Source organism: Ooceraea biroi, chromosome 1 (assembly GCF_003672135.1).
Source record: "Ooceraea biroi isolate clonal line C1 chromosome 1, Obir_v5.4, whole genome shotgun sequence".
Taxonomy (NCBI): Eukaryota; Metazoa; Arthropoda; class Insecta; order Hymenoptera; family Formicidae; genus Ooceraea; species Ooceraea biroi.
Genome location: NC_039506.1, coordinates 7,749,176 through 7,761,912, shown reverse-complemented (window position 1 = coordinate 7,761,912; position 12,737 = coordinate 7,749,176). Strand labels below are relative to the sequence as shown.

The window sequence follows — 12,737 nt, the reverse complement described above, 5'->3', positions numbered from 1 at the left end:
GACAATTAATTTTTCATCATACGAAATTTAACACGTCACATAATACAAACATTCTATACGTATTTATGTATGAAAGGAGAGAAACACGAGATTACCCAAATATGCTCGACTCGTCGCGAGTTTGAGCTGGAGCTGGAAACGCTCCTTATAATTAAGGACGATTATCTCAACATCGTTTATCCTGATTAGCGCGGATAAACGACGTCGCCGGACTGAAAAGAGCTAAGATGAGTGCGCGGGCGAAGTGGAGGGCGGCATAGAGTTCCTGGCGCGGTGGTGCGCGGGCCAGGCTCTCGTTGTATCTAGACGGTACGTTACCCTGAGGCTGGATCTGCGCCTGTCGACGGTGCCGGTGTGATTCGCCGTCATGTGTAGGGCCGACAGCGAGCTCTGATGATGCTGTAGATGCAACGCCCTGCTCCCACGACCCAGACTACCACCCGCGCTCGCGGTGCTCATCGGACGACCACCCCCGCCGGTGCTGTTCCTCGGTATCACCTCCAGCTGACTTCTACGCACACACGCACACCGTCCTTTTCATGCACGCCTTCTTGCGTACTCGCACGCACCGCCTGATATGCACATACCTCGACCACGGACATACACACACACGTTCGGCGCGTACTACAGCGAACCGCTTTCTGAGCATGTGTCTTCCTTTTTTTTTATGAATTTCTGAACTTTATATTTGTTAATAAATTGGTGTTTTCAGATATCTCGAAAATTAAGACGTTTGCTGTGTAAGTTCACATGTAATTTTTGATCTGATTTGTTTCTTTATCTGATTGCGATTCTGATATTCGCAGCTGATTTAGGCTCGGTAAATGTAGTGGCTCGCTGCAGGTGGCCCGACCCCGATAAAAGACGAGATCTATATATATATATATATATATATATATATATATATATATATCTCATATAATGAAAATATCTAGTTACAACATAAATATACATACACAAGCATTTTGTGCACCACCGATATAGAATGTTTACCGGGCTGCCAACACGTCAAGGATCGTCCCTCCGGTCCGAGGGTCGACCAAAGCGCATTTCCAGCCACGCTAACCAGTCAACGAGAGTAAACATCGAACAATCAAAGATATATGTAGATATCAAAGTAGATATCAAAGGCAAATAAGAAAAAGATAAAAGGAATCATAATGCAACTGTGGTGTGATTCCTGGCCAGAGAAACGTCCGGGGAGCCTCGACCGTAAAAAGGGAGAGGAACAAAACGAGTTGCGCGCGTTATTACAGCAAGGGACGATAACGTAATTGAATTTAACTAATGTGATAATACAATTTATCCAACAGCGTGCCGAGAGTGCGAGGAACCTTTTGCTGGGGTTTCGACAGAAGTCACTAACGTCTCGCGGAGATCCGGAAGGGGTTGGCGACTGCAGGGGGTGTCTGACCAAGGATTACACCACGATCACTAAGATTAACATGTGCTGTACATAGCGCAGTGCAGTGCAGGCGGCAGCTGTGGGCTACGGCTCAGCTATTCAGAGAGAACATTACCGGTGGATCCGCGATCGAGTGGACTGCAGACCCAGCGAATCGCACGCGCTGTGGCTGTGCCGAGTACTTCCCCATTAGCGAAGTACTCGGGCTACTACGTTTTCCACTGGGTGGCTAATCGCGTATGTTTGTATATGTACATTATATGTCAAGGCTGTAACTGTACTGTATTTACGTGTGTGTATGTGCCCGATATATCCAGGTATGGCATGTGTATTTTAAGACTACGAGTTATCATTTGCGACGCGCCCGACCGCGACAAGCTCGATGGCCGATTGCGGCCGCTCGAGTCGCTCGGAGTCGCCGAGCGGGCGCAGTTTTGCTCGTACCTATATAGCTAGCTACGCCGCAAGGGAGTCCACGTTTCAGCTTAATTTTAATCGCTCGACGTATTACATATTTCACCCGCAGTGAAGCTAAAGCGAGGCCGTGTCAGTAGCCACTCAAGTACCGCTTAATAATCTAGTAGATATCATCGAGGACTTTTCTTGCAATTTTTAAAGATTCTATACAGCCTGGCCTCGACCTGCGTTTTCTTGCAAAGCGACTAATAATCGTTTGCGCATATTGGAAAAGTAGCATAAAATCCAGATGAAAATTGTACTCCCTTCAGATCCTCCGTTTTCGAGCCGGTTTTCGGAATATTTACAGCCTCCTCTCGACGATTCCTTAGCAACGCGGTTTTGAATTACGTTTTTGTCGATTACGAATTAGCGATTACTTCCTGCGGAAGTTCACGGAGACACGCCTCTTACGCGGTAACTAATTTTACTCGTAGAAATTCTGGAAAAGTAGCTGTCTATCGATTACCAGCGACTATACAGTAACAATTTTCTCACTCGCTCTCTTTCTCTCTCTCCGGGCTAACGATCCGGGCTATTTTACGATATGAAACGCGAGTATCGACCGCACGCGACGAAGAAACGATGTACATGAGAATAAGGCCGACAAGGTTCGCCTTATGGTTCCCGCGAACTTTCCGGCAAGGCGTCCTTCGTTCTTCCGGTTCCTCCTGAAGCGATTCTTGGATCGAGAGATCAAGAGAAAGCGCTGTTCCGACTATACGTCCACGCACGCGATGCTTTCCCGTAAACAAATAATTGACGATGCTCGAGTTGAAAGTGCTTCCGTTGCTTCGATCGCCGTAAGGACCGAAGACGTGGAGTCGCGAGTCGAGCACAACTTGTGACGTCATTCGAGGATCTTAAGCGGCCGTCACGCGTGACCTGGACCTGGACGCGGAGTCCAGCGTGACGCGTCGTTCGTTGCTTTTACAACTTGCAGCTGCTGCTTCCGTTTCCGAGAGTATCGTTGAACATACGACAGCATCGGGGGATGAGACGGCGAAACGATTGTAAATACGATTTCATCCCTCCGTTCTTGCCTGGTTCCTGCCTCGAGCGGAGCCTTCAGAGAGCGCCTTTACACGACGTTTTTACGATAAACGTAAAGAAAAGCTTGGTTCTGTTTTATTGCATTTTACTTAACTATCCCGAGATATTTCTCGATATCTCATAATCGAGATATTTCGCGATTGATCGAGAGATAAAGCATCTATCATACACTTGTCAGTTTCGACTAACGCGTGTTAAACTGAAGGGCAGTGAATAACGCTCCTACCGAGAAACGCTCTCAGCGATATTGCTGAGCATGCAGAGCTGGCCAAACAAGTCCCTTCATTTCGTAAACGGACGATATTTTCAAGTGGTATCGTCATCGTGAGTCTCAAGAGATACGTTAATTTTGCGCGTGACTCAACACAAGATGTTTATATATAAGGCGTACGTATATTTGTCTTTTCTTGCATACAAAGCGCGGTGAAAGTAGGTCAAAGACGATATGCAACTTCGAGTGACTTCGAGAGAGTCTTGAAATTGCATTGGGTTCCCGTGGCGCTCCGAGGAGGCTCCTTCGAGGCGAGGAACGTTCAAACGCGGGTTCGCGGATGGCGATCAGCGTTCCGAAGACGTCGGGGTCTCGTTGATGACGAGAGCAACGACGTCAGTAACCGATTAATGAGCGTTGTCCAGTGTCGCCTCTGGATGACAGTAGACTGAGTACCTTGCTGGCAGAACGAGCGCTTCTAATTCGGCGGTGAGGTGTCGTCTGATCATATGCTTGGCCGGTGGTATGCCCAAAGCGGTGGCCATGGTGTCGCCGGTGAACGAAGGCTCCAACACGACTAGGGCACCGTGTACACCTGAGTCTGCGGAAAACAGTTTATTCTTGTTAAAAATTGATCGCGATATCTCGTGCAGGTAATGCCGCACTTAAAGGTGAAAGGTCGGCTCTTTAGCACTTTAGCACGTTTCTATTTTCTATTGAAAAACTATATGTCGTATATTCAAAAATACGATTGTCGTGCGATGGATTCTACTCGGAGGAATCGTGCATTGAAAGAGATTTCGTGGGTTTCCAATCGTGGGAGAACTCGCGATATTTTAGATTTGAGATTGCTCTTGGAACTCGTTCACCGAAATCACGTCGTACCTTTCAGATTCTCGGCGTATTCCGTGAGATCGATATTTTTTGCCCACCGAATGAACCTTTGATTCGTCCAGACCAAAGGATCCGTGTCAATCTGATCGCATTGGTGTCTCCTGACGGCGAGCGCCTGTCACAGAAGCACGACGTCGTCTCTTTAGTGGTATTATTCGCTCGCAATTACACCGCTTAATTAATCCCGATCGGGAATCGAAAACTGGCAAAGCGAGCAGCGCTCACGTGTGCTTCTGACATAACAAGATTTCGTCGTTATTTTAGTCGGTAACACGAATTCACTCACCTGTCGGTCGTAATTCAACATCCGTAGCAAATGGATACCGTGGACGATGCTAGCCTGATGAAACTTCCTCGTGACACCGAGCAGTTTCTCAAGCTCTTTCTTGCTAAGATGATCCAGCATGCGCGCGTCCACCATATTTGTGGCGAAGCTCTCCGAGTATTGTGCCAGACCGAGATCCGGCAACCACTCAGAGCTTACCCAGGTGTGACCGAGCTGGGCGATGCAGGGGTACCGTATGTGACCTGGATGCCGATGTTCCTCGATGGCTAGGCGCAGCTTCTTCCGGTGAAGCGGATGTGTCACGCCTAAGCCGGCCTCTAATTCGGCGTCGCTCAACTCGAGTAGAACCTGCGAGCAGCGAGTTACAATTAACTGATCAGGTTAATTGAGCAGACTGTTGCTGAAGAGAAAAGATTTTAAAGATAAAGTGTTAATATCAACGACTTAACGTCATTCCAGATGCTTCTTCAATGGTCATTGTTTTCAAAAGAACATTTATTTTCTGAAAGAAACGTGAATTTTACATAAATTAATTTAAATAAAAGAATTCAAAGACCAATCTTGGTTACTGGATGCAAAGTGTTCAAGTTTTCGGTGATTACGCTTTCTGTAATCACGTTAACAGGTTGGACGGGTTCAAAGGACACGTTAGTAAAGCTGAAGGTGACGAATCCTTTACCTTGCCCGATTTAACGTTTTCAGCGCATCGCAGACCGTACTGCGGCATCCCTAGAGCCACCTCCAGCCAAGCTAAAACGGTAGGTGCCCGCCATCGTTCCATGGGCACGGAGGCCGCTTCTCTGAGTAAACGGAGCTTCTCAGCATAACCCTCCTCGGTGAGCGGTGACCACGATCGATATGGATCAAAGCCTTCGGATCCCTCGTTGCCGCCGCCTCCGCTGCTGGAACTGTTTGCCGTCTTCCGATGTCGCGAACGCGCAAACACTCTACCGAAAGGAAGAACATGATCCGCTCTTGTGTATCGATATAACATATTCCATCTATAATATAATATCTACAATAATCGAGAATATATATTTTGTGGTAATATCTGCCGTAAAAAATAAATCTTTCTCATTGAAAATTTTAGAATGCATAAATAAATATAATTATATTTTTTAAATAATTTTATTTATAATTACAATTATGTAATTATATAATAATACAGATGATAAACTTATATGTTTATGTAAATTCAGAATGATTTCAAATATAATTAAAAAGAAAAGAGTACGAAGGAAACTAGATTTTCTTGGGATAGAGATAAATCTGATACCTTCCGTGTCTCGTCGTATTGCCAGCTCGGCAGGTGGTATAATGGAAGCTTACGAGATTCCTATACGGTACTCTGTTCTACAGCTAAAGAGCCGGACGGTATCATCCATCATTTAGAGTAAAATCACATCGCAAATGGCATAGGGATAAAAGCTTCACCGCCACGCGCACGCACGCACGCACACACACACACACACACACACAACTGGCTGGCTACGTTATCCAAATGGATGTGATTGAAAAATCGATGTGTTTCTCGCGTCTCGGAAAAGTCGTCTTGTTACACGAAGCTATTTTATAGAACGGCGTCCTTTGTAACACGATTTTTCCACGGCGCACGAATCTACAGCCTGTCTCTCCACTCGGCGACGTCGTCCCGAAGTTGCGACTTTCCTTTTATCGTGTTACGAACTCATTTCGCTCGTTTGTACATTGTTAGCGAGTAAGACTCGCGTGGTAATCGCATACCATGCTGTGAAGTAATACGGAGAGTCAAAGCACAAAAATGCCGGCGGTGTACCAGCTGTTACATGCGAGCGGCCTGAAGCACGAGACTGAAAAATCAATGAACTAGCCGCGCCGCTTGTAAAACCATTCACCATTCGTCGCGCGAATGAATCGCGCTGCACAGCAGCTGTATACATGTACGACTCTGTATATTACCATCCATAGCGTGGCTCGTCAACGGATCTTTCGGTGCTGTTTAATCCGCCGAGCCGGTTATTTTGCTCCGTCTGCGTTACGCGTAAATAACTCGTGGTGAACGGGACTTTCACATTTACATTTGTATAAAATACACCTCGTTCGTTGCCCGATCGCGATAATTGCGATTAAATGTTTGCGCAACCAGCTAAATAGAAATCGATGTTTCGCACAATTAAATGCACAATCATTATCCTTATGAACAATGAAGAGAAACTCTGAACAACTGTATGAAGGATAATCATAATAACGAGAAGTAACGTATCGCAAATGCAGCACATAGCTATATAATCGTGATATAATTATATAAAAAATAAAATATTTTTGGACACAGCCTACCGGTTTTAAGACAAGCAATTCGCAACGTTGCGCAGTGAAATGCCTGACGTTCCCTTAACGGGACGACCTCCTTACCTTGAAATGGATCCCCATGTGCCGCCACGAGTGGCGGACGATCGCGAATGCGCGGCAGGTGCGACGACAGGTGGTGGCTGCTTGTTCCTCCTCGGCTCGGATTCCAGCGGGCTGGATAGCTGCTCGACCGATCGTGATAGAGAGGAGTTGTCCATGGACCTGGAGAACGCGTTCAGGGGCGACAGCGTGGGGCTGCAATCTTTCGGCGTGGTCGCGGCTGAAAGCAGACGAGATTGAGCGTCGCATTCCTCGGAACGCACGCCTGGATGAACGAAGACAGGGAGAATGATAGAAATAGATCGCAGAGAGATGTGGCGAGATATGCGGAGGATCGCAGTAAAAGGTCTGCTTGAGATGAAACTGCGATAAACGATGAATTATTTCATGACTGCGCAAATATCGCTGATGAGTGAAGATACTTTATCGCATCAAAAAAAGGAATGCATAAAACAGGAAAAAACATGATCGACATTAAATTAATCAGTAATTGATCAAAGTTAAAAGAGGCGAGATCGATAAGCTGTTAATGACGTTCGTGCGTGTCGCTTTCGAATATTGATATGAAGAGTTGCCTTTTATAGCTTAGACGCGGGAATCTCGGATCTTCGAGCATCGGCAAACTGGACAGCACCCTGTTTGACGACACAGCGGGAAGAGGTATAATCGATGCAAGTCACATAAAGAACACACAGCGCGTCGTGCAGCGATCCTGCTCGTGTGCAAAAGGTCCTTATCGTAGACGCAGCTCGTTCTTGTCATCCGTCAGGTTTACGGTATGTGCATGCGCATGCATTCGGGCCATGTAGCAGGCAGGAGCTCGTTCGTATCGGGGACACATCCTTGGGGACACCAGTTAGGCTTTTACGCGCCGAGAGGAGCGATGATTTATTCGGCAAGTGCCCTCGATCCCTTACGGATTCGCGGTAAGGCGTACGCTTACACACACATAAAAAGAGAAAGAGAGAGAGAGAAATGAATACAGGGTGACCAGAACACGATAACAATCGTGCCGTTCGATTTTTTGGATTCTCGCCCGATTCCAGAGAGTTTTGGAGATCCGAAAACTTGAAAGGGCGTCGATGGAGATTGCCGATTATAAAAATATTTTAACGTGTAATTATCCGTGATGGCCGTTGTACGGCGATTACGAACTTAATTAATCCCCGTGCGTTCCGGCGATAACGATCGATCGATCGGTCGCCGATCGAACCGGCCACCCTGTGATCGCAGACGCGAGAGAATGGCATCAGAGGAGGAAAGGAGAGAACACACACAGAGAGAAGCAGCAAAGGGAACACATGATGATAAGACGCGAGGGATCGGGACAGGGACGGCGCCGAGTGACAAGGGAGGTGACGACGATCAGTGATTTATGCTCTTGGACACTTACATTGGTATATGTGGGGTGGTGCTACGGAGGATACCACGGAGATGCTGTCCATGTCGAGACCGCTGCCCTCGACCGTAATTGTCGGCGTGCCTGCGCGGAAATATATAAAGGACATCAATTCCAAGTGAAGGGAGGAAAGTGCGAGAGGGGAGGGTCGAGCGGGGACCCGACACGCGGACCTCGCCCTCGTTGTGTCGTGGTGGGCTGGCTGTCAAGAACGAGCTTCCCTTGAGGTCGCCGTCGGCGAGCTTGTGTTCTTTATGTTGCAGCATCGCCCTTACGTTCCTCACGTGACGGAGATAATGCGGGACCGCGTCGCCACCGAAAGTGGGACAGAAGAAGGCGGGCACATCGCGATGTTGGAAAGTGCAAAGTAGCTTGACGCTTGACTTTTTGCGCGGCGGATAACGGATCGCGGCCATTAGCGAAAATCTCTGTCCGGCTAACAGGAAAAGTTTTAATTGATAACTTCGCGCGCGGTATAATGTTTAATCGACTAATTAATTTTTAATTCCTCGCTGGATTAGCAGCTGTCCCCGAAGAACTGGAGGAGACTCGAAGAGATTTTATTGAGCCTACGCTAAGTGTCTAATTTAATTGATGATAGAAATTTATCCAATTGAGGTATACAATTTTAGATCAATTAATAATAATTACACCAATCAACATCAATGATAATAATGTAACTTGACACAAGAGTTTGAGCAATTTTGGAAATGGAGAGTACTTTCACGCGTTCAAAGTTCATCCCCTGTCAAAATCATGCCTGAAGCTTCTATTCTGTCTAGTGACCGCGCGGTGTTTGCCGGAAACTCAATCGATCAAACCGTTTCGATGTAACGGCACGGTGATTGGCTGAATAATACATGAAGGAAGCGTGCCCGATTAAACCGCCGCCACCACCTACATTCGATTAACATTCGCAAGCAACGGATGCCGCCTGACTATTTTTCAAACCGGTACTTAGCCGGATGTGCACCCACTGCAATTCCTTCAAACTAGACGATTAATCTTAGAGCTCGTTGCGTTTAAACGCCAGAGTCGTTATCTCCTAAGCGGGTGTCACTTCGATTGTGATTAATAGTAATGCTAGATGGACCAGTGTGCTCCTCAAAAATGTGCTTGCGTTATCGCATGGGCGGCGTTTCCTGCGCGAAATTCATATTAAATTATCTATTATATTTTCTGATATAAAAACGCTACAAGTATTAGCATTTTTGTTAAAATCAACATTGTCTACATTTACGCTTCTTTCCAACTTTGCTTTTTGCACTTTCTTCTCTACTTTTGCCCAGTGTCACATCCTATCTAATGTCTACGTCTACGTGGACGTAACGTGACGCAGGGAGGACAGCGCTATCAAAGCGACGCTTACCGTCCGTCGTCGAGTCTGAGAGATTTCCGCCGACACTCGTTGCACCCCCACTCTCGCGATCGCTGGAGCCGCGGACGCCGCTGTCAGCACTGCAGCTGCCGCGATCGCCGGCCTGGCCCCGGAGGATCCTCCCGCCCCTGCGACCCCGCCGACGTTACCCACGGACACGCCGAGCTCGGTCGTGCCCAAAGGTGGTTGAGAGTTTACATGAGGGATGATGCCGCAACCACTGCCGCCTCCGACGCCACCGCCGCCACCACCCCCGCTGCTGCTGCGCACCGGGAGTCGCGGCGCCGTTCACGCTACCACGAGGAAACGACACTAGGGACTCCTGATCACTCAGGCAGATTCCGCCCCCGCCGCCGCGCTCCACCAGCTGACGTTGCAGCTGCAAATAATGAAGAAGGAATCATTACAATGATTCAGATGATGAGAGACTCAAAAAAGAGTAGAATATTTATTTTGTCAAATGCTGGTAGTCCGTTTGAACATTCGTCTAAATTTAAGTGATTCTAATTATTATAATTTTTAAATTTAAGTATTTATTTTTTAAATCGTGGTTTTTACGTTTACTGATATTTCTGAAAGAGGAAATTTTCCTCTGAAAACTGTTGAACCGAGCCAGCGGTTTCGGATTCATTAATCGGCTTGAGAATTATGCATGTGTTTCATGAACCTGGGGGCTCACCTCTTTATGGTCGCGTGTGCGTGCGAGAGGCGGCTCTTTTGTCGGCTAAACTAGCCGCGAGGCTCAAACTTCGATCGGCCTCATCCCTCGCCGCCCTTAGTAGGCTCCAGCGTTCTCTCTCTCTTTCACGTTCACGTTCCTCCGATGGCATGCCGGCTCCTTGCTGCTGAAGACGTCCCAGGGTCACCTCGTTCTCCCGCATCCGCTGCAATCAACGGTCAAAGGGACCCATGTCCGGGCAGTAACTCCACCCCAGAACCTTCACCATTTTCACCGCAGCATGCGCGAAACGATGTAAAAATACACGGCGAGCAGAGCGAACAAGTGGCAAACCACGGATCCTGATCGATATGGATCGTGCGGATTAACGCGAAACGAGGAGAAGTTACATGGTGTAAAAATGTTTATTTTCATTTCGGATAATATAATCGTTGCGGCAGTACGATGCAGGATATTGCAAAACGTTTCCGCGCGCGTTTGCGCAATACGGTACGAGTTAATAATTAGAAGCCTGTCAGATCGCACGGAAGCTCAAGATAATGATCGATATTTGACGAAATCGTTTCAACGAGCCTCACTGGCTCGCGGGCATTGATTTCGCCGGAACAGCAGGCAAACTAATAACAGCGCCTGATGCAAATAGCCATTGGGAAATCAAACCAAAATTCGAGAACAAATATCCGGCTGATATTTATGAAAATGTCAACTGTTGCTAGCGAAATTGTTTCGTGCAGCATGTTATCTCGAGCATGTCCCCCGGAGTGGAAAACGGACTGGGAGGACACTCGAGACGCGCGCTCCGGATCTTTGATATGCGTGACACGGCCTCGTGATTGACGTTCCCCATCGATAATTCCGTCTCGTGCTGCAGGCATAATTAATACCCGGCGAACGTAACATAACGTACAATTAAGTGCAGTAATTGACACTATCGGATAAACGATGCAAAAAGTACTTTTCAATGATGCATTTAATATTTACGAGAAATTAGAATTACGTCGATTTTTACCGTGTACGTGTCGCGTATGGAAATTGATGGTGTCCCTTACGCTGAACTCGAGTGTCCTCGATTTCCATCACGCGAGTCAGATTTAGGATTCCGATATTATTAGTAAATTGATTTTCGCCACCGGACCTTTACATTAATTAATTATAATCGTAATCGCGTTTGACGAACGAGCTGCGCCTCGGATGTTTCGCCCGATTAAGTCCGATAATTCGATCTTTCGACCGCGAAGGAAGCGATTATATTTTAGCGCGCGAACAGTCACGAGGTTTACACACATCTACGTACACACATACATGTATTAGCCACTATGTCGATGATATCGGCAAAGTTAATCCACTTATCTCTCCCTCGAGCGCAAGTAACTCTGTCGTACGTATAACAGGTGTTGCAGCAAGGTGTATCGGCTAAACTTTGCGGGAACACGGTTATTACTGGCGGTGCGGATCACCCGAGCGTCGGCTGTTAGCACGTCGTAGTTTCATCCTCAAAACTGTTGCGTGCTATTCCGGCCAGAGGCGCAAAGTTCCTCGTTATCCGATATAATTGCACCGCTCAAAGCGTGATGGACGCGCGAAATTCGCGCGGAAACCGCTGTCTAGTCTTCCGGGGAATTCGATAGAAGAAATTTTGCTCGTTCATCGTGCTACACTTTTTTTTATCGTTATAATAAATTTGTTATATCAGACACGATGCAACGCGCGCGTCGCTAATTGATTACTTTAGAAAATTGCAGCGAGCACTTTATAATAAGCTTCATGTAGATGAAGAGGAATTTGAGGAAGCCTTTTTATCAGGACTCTTGTCCTGAAGCTCCTCTAGTATAATTTTAGCGAGACCGTTGCTTTCATAAACGTTCGTAAAGTACTTAAGTATATTAATTCCTTGGAAACAGGCTACTGCACGTAAATTTACGGATAAACGTCCGCAATTTTCCGTCGTGACGCGATGCAACGGAAAAACCTAAGCAGTTTGGAAGCCTGAGCAACCAGCAGGTAATTCCGTCAGCGTTTTATAAGCGCATCGTCGAGGTATGATAAACAGGAAAGACTGGAAAACACGTCGAACAAAGCCGGACGGGCTGAAAGCGATTGCACGTAGGCTTGCGCGTATCAACGGCAGCCAGAAACACCCTTTGAACTCGATGGCGGGACACACTGTAGGATTTAACGTGAATCGAAAAGCGTTGCTAAATTTATTAAAACGCAAAGATAAGTATAACATTACGAATTCTTTCTTGTACACCGACGTGTGTATCGAAATAATTAGCAAAATATAAAATATAAAAACCGCCATGAGCCACGGTCGAGCGAGGACATCACGTGTTATCTTAAGGAATTAAGTACCAGGCACCAATCCTTTTCTCCTTCGTCAGGCAAGAGAAAATTGAGAACAACGTGGGATAGAAAGTCGTAAGACCCGCGTACCAGGCGCAGTAATATGGCGGCACTCGCGAGAGATGAAGTGGATTATGCAGAAGGAGAAAAAGAAGGCTGGCGGATGCACGACAAGGAGGGAAGGGGATAACGGCGGCGGAAAATTGACGGTGCGCTTTATACAGAGAAAACCGCCGTAAAACCGG

At 46.9% G+C, this 12,737-nt stretch overlaps 1 pseudogene; it reads right to left on the bottom strand.

Annotated features, from left to right (window-relative positions):
* The window catches only part of LOC113561444, a 59,552-nt pseudogene that overhangs the window by 7,725 nt on the left and 39,090 nt on the right, over positions 1 to 12,737 (bottom strand).